The 13,016-nt window shown below is 39.4% G+C and overlaps 1 protein-coding gene across 2 annotated transcripts in view; it reads right to left on the reverse strand.

Annotated features, from left to right (window-relative positions):
• Positions 1 to 13,016, reverse strand: part of LETM1 (leucine zipper and EF-hand containing transmembrane protein 1) — an 85,491-nt gene that overhangs the window by 72,116 nt on the left and 359 nt on the right. The gene's annotated exons all lie outside the window — the stretch shown is intronic.

Here is a 13,016-nt window from a genome sequence, read left to right on the forward strand (position 1 = left end):
CTTTTCTGTCTAAATCCTCTCTGATGACACCTGTCTCGGGAACCGCCCAGTTTAGAAGAGGTTTGCTATGGGAATTTGCTTCAAAACTGGGCATTTCCCGAGACACGTGTCATCAGAGATTACTTCGAAAGAAAAGAACAACCTAAACTTCAGAAGCTCATAAGTACTGAAAGGATTAAGATTTTTTAATAGAAGTAATTTACAAATCTGTTTAACTTTCTGGAGCCAGTTGATATATATATATAAAAAAAAGTTTTTGCATGGAATACCCCTTTAAGATGTTTTAATAGAATTAATTTACAAATCTATTTTACTTTCTGGTACTAGTTGATTGAATAAAAAAAAAAAATTTAAAAAATTTTTTATATATATATTATTTTTTTGGGAACTTGGTCTGTATGATGTTTGGATAGGTGGCCCATGTCCCAGTAACAACCACATGGTGCCAGGACCCAAGGTTACCCAAAAGGACATTGGGGGAGATTTATCAAAACCTGTCCAAAAGGAAAAGTTGCTGAGTTGCCCATAGCAACCAATCAGATCGCTTCTTACATTTTTAACAACAATTCTGCAAAATGAAAGAAGCGATCTGATTGGTTGCTATGGGCAACTCAGCAGCTTTTCCTTTGCACAGGTTTTGATAAATCTCCCCCATTGTCCACAGCATCATAATGCATCATCTTCCAATAGTGGTGCCATCTCTTCTCCAGGTAAGTGACTCACACCACACTAGGGCTGGGCGGTATATCGGTTCATACTGAATGCCGAAATTTTTGTGCTGCACGACATGAATTTTAACCTATTTCGCAATACCGGTTTGGCCCCTCCCCCTCGGGAATGAATGAATCATCAGCCCAGCGCTGCGCTATCCCCATTGGGGAACAAATATGTGACCTGCGAGCGCTGTTCTGCTCCCTCCAATTAACTATTAGCCCAGTGCTGCGCTGTCCCCATCGGGGTACTACTCACATATCACCCACAAGCGCTGCCCTCCTCGTCCTCCTGTTTGTTGCCGGCGCTGACACTCTATATCAGTGGTCTTCAACCTCCAGATGTTGCAAAACTACAACTCCCAGCATGCCCGGACAGCCGATGTTCCGCCTTGGCCGGTGATAGGCTGAGCCCACTGTCATGTAAGAAGCCGGCTTCTTACATGACAGTGGGCTCAGCCTATCACCGGCCGAGGCGGAACATCGCTGCGGCCGGTGATAGGCTGACGGCTTTCCGACGTTCACGTCCCCAGGAAGAGCGTATGGTCGACGTAGGAACATGCGTTAAAGTTTATTTTTGTTTACCTTTTGCAGCCCGGGCATAGGGATACAGTATAGTGTGTCAGCACCGGCGGCCGCAACAAACAGGACGACGAGGAGAGCAGCACTTGCGGGTGACGTGAGTAGTATCCAGATGGGGACAGCGCAGGGCTATACCGCCCTGGGGGGGGGGGGGGAGAATACCGCCATAAGTTACAAAAATACCGCAATACACATATTTGGCCATACCGCCCAGCCCTACATCCAAACGCCTTTTAACACCGCTCCGTGGTCTAGTTCAGATCTTCTCGTACACGTTGTGGACACCTTTGGTGGCACAGACACGATGACCGGTCTTGAGATACACAAGCTGTGATGTCCTGTGTGATCTGACATCTTTCTGTCATAGGCAACAGGAACTTTTTCAGCATTTTGCTTTACAGCAGATCTTCTGTAGGGTTGGACCTGACAGGCACTAGCCTGCACACCCCTCACACATCCATGAGCTTTGAGCACCCATAACCCTGTTGCTGGCACAATGGTTGTCCTTCCTTGGAGCACATTTGGTAGGATTTAACCACTGAATAGTGGGAACACCACACAAGTCCTGCTGTTCTGGAGATGCTCTGAAAGTTTTTGCCATCACTATTTGGTCCTTGTCATAGTCACTCAGATCCTTAGAGCTCATTCACACTATGGAAGCTACGCCCAGAATATATTCCAGGCGGTGGTAGAACATGACGGCGCTAGGACCGCTCCGAGATCCATCATCTCCATAGACTGCAATGCATTTCTGGGCTCATTCTGCCAAAAGAACAAACGGGACAGAGTCCGGGTTTCGGAATTTCCATAGTGTGAATGGTGCAGCAGAATCCTATTGAAAGCAATGGGAGACTGCTGCACTGTATGTTTCGTAACGGAAATCATGAGCCTTTTTGACAATTTTTTCTGCTTTTGACACAAACTATAAGAATTGACTATAGATTCGATCCCAAGATATTGAGCCTCCTGGTAGATGCCACTGTCACCACATTGTAAAGGGGTTGTCCCACTAAGTTTTAGCCACCTCGGGCCTGTTTGCGGCCACTGGTTGTGGTTGGAAAAGCCAAAAGCAGCCAAAGCGGGAAAGTTATGCAATTCGCGTAACTCTCATTGACTTAAAGGGGTTCTCCCTTGTTTATACTGTTTTTTGTTATTATGCTTGTGTGTTATGTGTGTATAAGTATGTGTTTTTTTATGTGTGTTGTGATTATGTATATATGTATTTTCTTACCTTTTGTGATGATCCGGAAGCTGGCCCCTTTTTCTTCCAGTGGCTTGCTGTGTAACCTCGGCCTCCGCCATGTTGTGTTCGGTAAGTGGGATGTCGGGGGGTGTGTTCTTGCTTCTGTCCTTCCTATCTTCTGACGTCCGAGGCAAATCTTTTCTTCCTGTTTCTTCCGTGGCTCAGCAAAGAATCTGCGGCCTCTTCCGGCGCATGCGCAGGTAGTTTGTTTTTTGTTTTGTTTTTTACCAATAAAGTTCTTTTTGTCTAATTGACAAACTGTCTGCGCATGCGCGAGTACGCAAGTGCTACGCTAACAGCGTAGCGTACATTAGGTCTACGCTAATAGCGTAGCTTCGCGCAAGTGCAGACAGTTTGTCAATTAGACAAAAAAAAGTTTTTGGTAAAAAAAAAAACAAAAAAAAATACCTGCACATGCACCGGAAGAGGCCGCAGATTCTTCGCTGAGCCACGGAAGAAAAAGAAAGAAAAGATTTGCCTCGGACGTCAGAAGATAGGAAGGACAGAAGCAAGAACACCCCCCCCCCCCTCGACATTCCACTTAGCGAACACAACATGGCGGAGGCCGAGGTGCACAGCAAGCCACTGGAAGAAAAAGGGGCCAGCTTCCGAATCTTCACAAAAGGTAAGAAAATACATATATACATAATCACAACACATAAAAAGACACATACTTATACACACATAACACACAAACATAATAACAAAAACACTATAAACAAGGGAGAACCCCTTTAAAAAGGAATTCAGCAAACTGCATAGGCCCTGCTAGCTATGTTGTGTAAGTAACTGTGGAAGTTCCACAATACCGGAGGCTACGAAGGAGTGAGGAAGGTGGGTTACAGCTTTTATTAGGTAGTCTGGGCACACAAACACTCACATATACATATACATATATATATATACACATACCAGGGATGTGGAATTTCTATCGCCCGACGCCCGGGACTAGCAGTTTTGGGCGCCGGGCAGGTGAATTTCTCCGGCCCTTAGCCCGGCTTCGTGCAAGCAGGGCCGGACCTGACAAGTGCGGCGATCTGCAGTCTGTATGTAGCGGGCTCCCGACTCCTGCCCGCTCCATACTCTGCAGCCTGTGTCCTCGGAAGCAGAGCAGGGGAGATGAGAAGCTGTGTATTTGTCTTCTCTCCCCTGCTCTGCAGACCTGCAGGGGGGGGGGGGGGGAGGGAAATGAGGGGGCGTGGCTTCTTGCTCCCCGTGCAGACCTGCGTCCTCTGCCTTCACTCCCCGCACGTCTGCATGGGGAGACTGTATGCGGCGCTCTGCAGTATGTATGGAGCTCGGGATTCCTGCCCGCTCCATACACTGCAGCCCCCGGCTGTTCTCAGTAGCCGGGGGCCGCCGCTAATAGCCGCGGCTGGCTATTAACCCTTTAGATCGCCGCTGTCAAAGCTGACAGCGGCGTCTAAAGGGAGATGTGAACGCTCCCTGGTGGGCTAGTGGGGTGGATCGCCCCCCTGCAGCGTGATCGCAGGGGGGCGATCCACTATGGAGGTAGCCGGAGGACTTACCTCTGCTTCCTCCTGTCCGGCTCTGTCATTGATAGATCCTGGCTGGACCAGGCTCTATCAATGGATCACAGAGCAGACAGATTAATAGAGTTCAATAGATCTCTATTCATCTGTCTGAGGAATCTAATGATTCCTCATATAAGTGTAATAAAGTGTAAACAAATAAATAAAATAAAATAAAAAAGTTTTAATAAAAGTTTGAAAGACACACATTAACCTAGTGGTCTTCAAACTGTGCCCCTCCAGATGTTACAAAACTACAATTCCCAGCATGCCAGGACAGCCGTTAGCTGTCCGGGCATGCTGGGAGTTGTAGTTTTGCAATATCCAGAGGACCACAGTTTGAAGACCGCTGCATTAACCCCTTCCATGTTAAAAGTTCAAATCACCCCCTTTTCCTATATAAAAACATGTTAACATAATAAAAATAAACATATTTGGTATCGCTTCGTGCGTAATTGTGCAACCTATTAAAATATAACATTATGTATCCCGTACGGTAAATGTAAAAAAATACCGAACCACAGATTTCCAATTTTTATAGTATCCCAGAAAAAAAAAGTTAAAAAGCGATTAAAAAGTCAGATCAATACCAAGATGGTACAGATCCAAAAAACAGATTATGGCGCAAAACATGAGCCCTCATACAGCCTGGTATGCAGAAAAAAAATAAAGCCACAGGGGTTAAAAAATGGCAATTAAAAAAATTTGAAAAAGTCCAGAATTAGTAAAACATGATGTAAATGATACAAATCTGGTATCGCTGTAATCAGGCGCCTAAAGTATAAAACTAACATGTTATCTCAACGACAAGGTAAATGGCGCAGAAAAGAAAAACACCAAATCTGCAAAATTATCTTTTACTATTTCAATTTCACTTCCCATAATATATATATTTGGTTCGGAGAATATGTTATTGAAAAATTAAAAGCTATCATTATAGTAGGTAGTTATCATTATAGTAGGTATTTATGGCTATTATAGGGCAAGGAGGGAAAAAAACGAGAGCGTAAAAGCGAAAATTGGCCCCGGACAAGTGGATCGTCATGAGGGACAAGTAGATTTTGCTCCATTTTAGTCCCGTGGACAAGTAGCTTTTTATAAAATTTCCACACCCCTGCATACACACACACACGCACTATATACTATACACTATACATACAGTCATGGCCGTAAATGTTGTCACCCCTGAAATTTTTCTAGAACAAAGTATTTCTCACAGAAAAGGATTGCAGTAACACACGTATTCCCTTTGTGCGTATTGGAACTAAACCAAAAAAAACTGGACATAATGTCACACCAAACTCCAAAAATGGGCTGGACAAAATTATTGCCAACCTTTCAAAATTGTGGAAAAATAAGATTGTTTCCATCTCACCTGGGGCAAGTAACAGGTGTGGACAATATAAAAATCACACCTGAAAGCAAATAAAAAGGAGGAGAGAAGTTCACTTTGTCTTTGCATTGTGTGTCTGTGTGTGCCACACTAAGCATGGACAACAGAAAGAGGAGAAGAGAACTGTCTGAGGACTTGAGAACTAAAGGAAAAATATCAACAATCTCAAGGTTACAAGTCCATCTCCAGAGATCTAGATTTGCCTTTGTCCACAGTGCGCAACATTATCAAGAAGTTTGCAACCCATGGCACTGTAGCTAATCTCCGTGGGCGTGGACGGAAGAGAAAAATGTATGAAAGGTGTCAACGCAGGATAGTCCGGATTGTGGATAAGCAGCCCCAAACAAGTTCCAAAGATATTCAGGCTGTCCTGCAGGCTTAGGGAGCATCAGTGTCAGCGCAAACTATCCGTCGACATTTAAATGAAATGAAACCCTACAGCAGGAGACCCAGGAGGACACCACTGCTGACACAGAGACATAAAAAAGCAAGACTACATTTTGCCAAAATTAACTTGAGTAAGCCAAAATCCTACTGGGAAAATGTCTTGTGGACAGATGAGACCAAGATAGAGCTTTTTGGTAAAACACATATTCTACTGTTTACCGAAAATGGAATGAGGCCTACAAAGAAAAGAACACAGTACCTACAGTGAAATATGGTGGAGGTTCAATGATGTTTTGGGGTTGTCTTGCTGCCTCTGGCACTGGTGCCTTGAATGTGGGCAAGGCATCATGAAATCTGAGGATTACCGATGGATTTTGGGTCGCACTGTACAGCCCAGTGTCAGAAAGCTGGGTTTGCGTCCGAGATCTTGGGTCTTCCAGCAGGACAATGACCCCAAACATACGTTAAAAATCCCCCAGAAATGGATGGCAACAAAGCGCTGGAGAGTTCTGAAGTGGCAGCAATGAGTCCAGATCTAAATCCCATTGAACACCTGTGGAGAGATCTTAAAATTGCTGTTGGGAAAAGGCGCCTTCCAATAAGAGAGACCTGGAGCAGTTTGTAAAGGAAGAGTGGTCCAACATTCCGGCTGAGAGGTGTAAGAAGCTTATTGGTTATAGGAAGTGACTGATGTCAGTAATTTTATCCAAAGGGTGTGCAACCAAATATTAAGTTAAAAAGGGTGCCAATAATTTTGTCCAGCCCATTTTTGGAGTTTGGTGACATTATGTCCAATTTGCTTTTTCCTCCCTTTTTTTGTTTAGTTCCAATACACACAAAGGGAATAAACATGTGTATAGCAAAACATGTTACTGCAATCCTTTTCTGTGAGAAATACTTCATTTTCTTAAAAAATTTCAGGGGTGCCAACATTTACAGCCATGTGTGTGTGTGTGTGTATAATATATATTGCGTAGAAAAGGATTCTGTAGCACTCCAGATCATGCAGTGAAAAAAAATGAGGTTTATTCCATCAAACAAGTGCGACGTCTCAGTCGCCAGTTGCGACCATTTTCAAGCAACTGGCGACCGAAACGTTGCACTTGTTTTTTTCACCGCAAGATCTGGAGTGCTGCAGATTCCTTTTCTACGCTGTATCCAATACCTGGGACCGGGTTTTTATCTGCTTGCACCCTCCTGTCTCCTCATCATTCTAGGAGTGCTGCTCCATCACATCTTTATATATACATATATATATATATATATATATATTTATAATTTTTTTTATTTTTTTTACCAGAGTCTCCTTTAAAGCCTAAACAGACTTCCCTTTCAGTCTGTGATAATAAAAAAAAAAGAGGCTGCTGGAAAGTGATCTGTATGGTTTTATGGCAAAAAGGGGGACACTAGTACACTAGTAAAACAGATAATGCTCACTGCTCAGCTTCCCTCTCCCTGTGGAATGACCTTTGCAAAGGTCACAGAGGACACCCAGTATTGTTTCCTATGAATGTGACAGCTTCAGTATATTGTCGCCAGTGTCCATGGGTCCTGCTGTAAAGGTTATCTCTAAATGATGGCAAGCTTAGGCAAGATGTGGCCTCCATAATAATGTACAAAAAATTTAATTAAAAAGACGTGCAATTATAAAATAGAAACAGATAAGTGAAAAAAAAAAAAAAAAAAGAATGTTTTAATAACTGGGTATAATCAGAAATAAATAAATAAATAAATCGATGCAAAACATGCCAAGCGAGAGGAGCGCGTTCGCATGCAGCTAATTTACTGCCATTTCCCCCTGAAAACAGAAATAGTTAAAGTCTACTGCAGTCTAACTGTACGAATAAAAAGTGGAAATTCAGAAAAATTTGCGCAAAAGTTTCCAAACCAAACATCCACAGGTTAGAGCAGTGTTTCCCAACCAGGGTGCCTCCAGCTGTTGCAAAACTACAAGTCCCAGCATGCCCGGACAGCCGAAGCTGGAAGTTGTAGTTTTGAAACAGCTGAAGGCACCCTGGTTGGGAAACACTGGGTTAGAGCATAAATGTCTGGAAAACAAGGGGTGCCCTCTCCTATATGATCCCCCATATGGACAGCAGTGACAATGGATATAATGACCTGTAGATATCAGCACTGACGTGTACAGTATACAGGAATGTGACCTCTACAGGAAGATGATGGAATGTGCAAAACCGGTACTGTAAATAAAGTACAAAGTAAATGTAACAATCCACCTAGTAAAGAGGAGACTGTAATAATACATCCAGCAGGAGATGTGTGGACTCTTATTAAGTATTATAGGGACAGAACATGTACCCCACATGGGTGACCGTACTGAACCTATACAAGTCCCTGAAGCACTAACATACATCAGTCTACACAGATTAATCATGTATGACAGTGTATATTACATATAGATCCATAGCTGTGCATGTATGATGGATAAGTGTATGTATAATAGTGTATGACAGTGTATTACATACATATAGAACCATAGCTGTGCATGTATGATGGATAAGTGTATGTATAATAGTGTATGACAGAGTATATTACATACATATAGATCCATAGCTGTGCATGTATGATGGATAAGTGTATGTATAATAGTGTATGACAGTGTATTACATACATATAGATCCATAGCTGTGCATGTATGATGGATAAGTGTATGTATAATAGTGTATGACAGTGTATATTACATATAGAACCATAGCTGTGCATGTATGATGGATAAGTGTATGTATAATAGTGTATGACAGAGTATAGTACATATAGATCCATATCTGTGCATGTATGATGGATAAGTGTATGTATAATAGTGTATGACAGTGTATTACATACATATAGAACCATAGCTGTGCATGTATGATGGATAAGTGTATGTATAATAGTGTATGACAGTGTATTACATACATATAGATCCATAGCTGTGCATGTATGATGGATAAGTGTACGTATAATAGTGTATGACAGTGTATTACATACATATAGAACCATAGCTGTGCATGTATGATGGATAAGTGTATGTATAATAGTGTATGACAGAGTATATTACATATAGATCCATATCTGTGCATGTATGATGGATAAGTGTATGTATAATAGTGTATGACAGTGTATGACATACATATAGAACCATAGCTGTGCATGTATGATGGATAAGTGTATGTATAATAGTGTATGACAGAGTATATTACATATAGATCCATAGCTGTGCATGTATGATGGATAAGTGTATGTATAATAGTGTATGACAGTGTATATTACATATAGATCCATAGCTGTGCATGTATGATGGATAAGTGTATGTATAATAGTGTATGACAGTGTATTACATACATATAGATCCATAGCTGTGCATGTATGATGGATAAGTGTATGTATAATAGTGTATGACAGTGTATTACATACATATAGATCAATAGCTGTGCATGTATGATGGATAAGTGTACGTATAATAGTGTATGACAGTGTATTACATACATATAGAACCATAGCTGTGCATGTATGATGGATAAGTGTATGTATAATAGTGTATGAAAGAGTATATTACATATAGATCCATATCTGTGCATGTATGATGGATAAGTGTATGTATAATAGTGTATGACAGTGTATTACATACATATAGAACCATAGCTGTGCATGTATGATGGATAAGTGTATGTATAATAGTGTATGACAGAGTATATTACATACATATAGATCCATAGCTGTGCATGTATGATGGATAAGTGTATGTATAATAGTGTATGACAGTGTATTACATACATATAGATCCATAGCTGTGCATGTATGATGGATAAGTGTATGTATAATAGTGTATGACAGTGTATATTACATATAGAACCATAGCTGTGCATGTATGATGGATAAGTGTATGTATAATAGTGTATGACAGAGTATAGTACATATAGATCCATATCTGTGCATGTATGATGGATAAGTGTATGTATAATAGTGTATGACAGTGTATTACATACATATAGAACCATAGCTGTGCATGTATGATGGATAAGTGTATGTATAATAGTGTATGACAGTGTATTACATACATATAGATCCATAGCTGTGCATGTATGATGGATAAGTGTACGTATAATAGTGTATGACAGTGTATTACATACATATAGAACCATAGCTGTGCATGTATGATGGATAAGTGTATGTATAATAGTGTATGACAGAGTATATTACATATAGATCCATATCTGTGCATGTATGATGGATAAGTGTATGTATAATAGTGTATGACAGTGTATGACATACATATAGAACCATAGCTGTGCATGTATGATGGATAAGTGTATGTATAATAGTGTATGACAGAGTATATTACATATAGATCCATAGCTGTGCATGTATGATGGATAAGTGTATGTATAATAGTGTATGACAGTGTATATTACATATAGATCCATAGCTGTGCATGTATGATGGATAAGTGTATGTATAATAGTGTATGACAGTGTATTACATACATATAGATCCATAGCTGTGCATGTATGATGGATAAGTGTATGTATAATAGTGTATGACAGTGTATTACATACATATAGATCAATAGCTGTGCATGTATGATGGATAAGTGTACGTATAATAGTGTATGACAGTGTATTACATACATATAGAACCATAGCTGTGCATGTATGATGGATAAGTGTATGTATAATAGTGTATGAAAGAGTATATTACATATAGATCCATATCTGTGCATGTATGATGGATAAGTGTATGTATAATAGTGTATGACAGTGTATTACATACATATAGAACCATAGCTGTGCATGTATGATGGATAAGTGTATGTATAATAGTGTATGACAGTGTATTACATACATATAGAACCATAGCTGTGCATGTATGATGGATAAGTGTATGTGTAATAGTGTATGACAGTGTATTACATACATATAGATCCATAGCTGTGCATGTATGATGGATAAGTGTATGTATAATAGTGTATGACAGTGTATTACATACATAACCATAGCTGTGCATGTATGATGGATAAGTGTAAGTATAATAGTGTATGACAGTGTATTACATACATATAGAACCATAGCTGTGCATGTATGATGGATAAGTGTATGTATAATAGTGTATGACAGTGTATATTACATATAGATCCATAGCTGTGCATGTATGATGGATAAGTGTATGTATAATAGTGTATGACAGAGTATATTACATACATATAGATCCATAGCTGTGCATGTATGATGGATAAGTGTATGTATAATAGTGTATGACAGAGTATATTACATACATATAGATCCATAGCTGTGCATGTATGATGGATAAGTGTATGTATAATAGTGTATGACAGAGTATATTACATACATATAGATCCATAGCTGTGCATGTATGATGGATAAGTGTATGTATAATAGTGTATGACAGAGTATATTACATACATATAGATCCATAGCTGTGCATGTATGATGGATAAGTGTATGTATAATAGTGTATGACAGAGTATATTACATACATATAGATCCATAGCTGTGCATGTATGATGGATAAGTGTATGTATAATAGTGTATGACAGTGTATTACATACATATAGAACCATAGCTGTGCATGTATGATGGATAAGTATATGTATAATAGTGTATGACAGTGTATTACATATATATAGAACCATAGCTGTGCATGTATGATGGATAAGTATATGTATAATAGTGTATGACAGTGTATTACATACATATAGATCCATAGCTGTGCATGTATGATGGATAAGTATATGTATAATAGTGTATGACAGAGTATATTACATATAGAACCATAGCTGTGAATGTATGATGGATAAGTGTATGTATAATAGTGTATGACAGTGTATATTACATACATATAGAACCATAGCTGTGCATGTATGATGGATAAGTATATGTATAATAGTGTATGACAGTGTCTACGGTAAATAAACCCTGGCTGTGTACATATGATGTATGACAATGTCTATTATACACATATAGATCATGGATGTGTATGTATGATAGTATACATATCTATCTATCCCAGGCTGTTGTATGTATAATGTATAGCACTATATGTAGGAGAGTATGTATAATGTATAACACTGTATGTATAACACTATATGTAGGACAGTATGTGTGATGTATAACACTGTATGTAGGACAGTATGTGTGATGTATAACACTATATGTAGGACAGTATATGTATGATGTATAGCACTATATGTAGGACAGTATGTGTGTGATGTATAGCACTATATGTAGGACAGTATGTGTGATGTATAACACTGTATGTAGGACAGTATATGTATGATGTATAGCACTATATGTAGGACAGTATGTGTGATGTATAACACTATATGTGGGACAGTATGTGTGATGTATAGCACTATATGTAGGACAGTATGTGTGATGTATAGCACTATATGTAGGACACTGTATGTAGGACAGTATGTGTGATGTATAGCACTGTATGTAGGACAGTATGTGTGATGTATAACACTATATGTAGGACAGTATATGTATGATGTATAGCACTATATATAGGATGTATAGCACTATATGTAGGACACTATATGTATGATGTATAGCACTATATGTAGGACAGTATGTGTGATGTATAGCACTATATATAGGACACTATATGTATGATGTATAGCACTATATGTAGGACAGTATGTGTGATGTATAGCACTATATGTAGGACACTATGTATAACACTGTATGTAGGACAGTATGTGTGATGTATAGCACTGTATGTAGGACAGTATGTGTGATGTATAACACTATATGTAGGACAGTATATGTGTGATGTATAGCACTATATATAGGACACTATATGTATGATGTATAACACTGTATGTAGGACAGTATGTGTGATGTATAGCACTATATGTAGGACAGTATGTGTGATGTATAACACTGTATGTAGGACAGTATGTGTGATGTATAGCACTATATGTAGGACAGTATATGTATGATGTATAACACTGTATGTATGATGTATAACACTATATGTAGGAGAGTATGTGTGATGTATAGCACTATATGTAGGACACTATATGTATAACACTGTATGTATGATGTATAACACTATATGTAGGAGAGTATGTGTGATGTATAGCACTATATGTAGGACACTATATGTATAACACTGTATGTAGGACAGTATAGCAGCATACGTCACACACA

This window comes from Hyla sarda, chromosome 1 (genome assembly GCF_029499605.1).
Source record: "Hyla sarda isolate aHylSar1 chromosome 1, aHylSar1.hap1, whole genome shotgun sequence".
Taxonomy (NCBI): Eukaryota; Metazoa; Chordata; class Amphibia; order Anura; family Hylidae; genus Hyla; species Hyla sarda.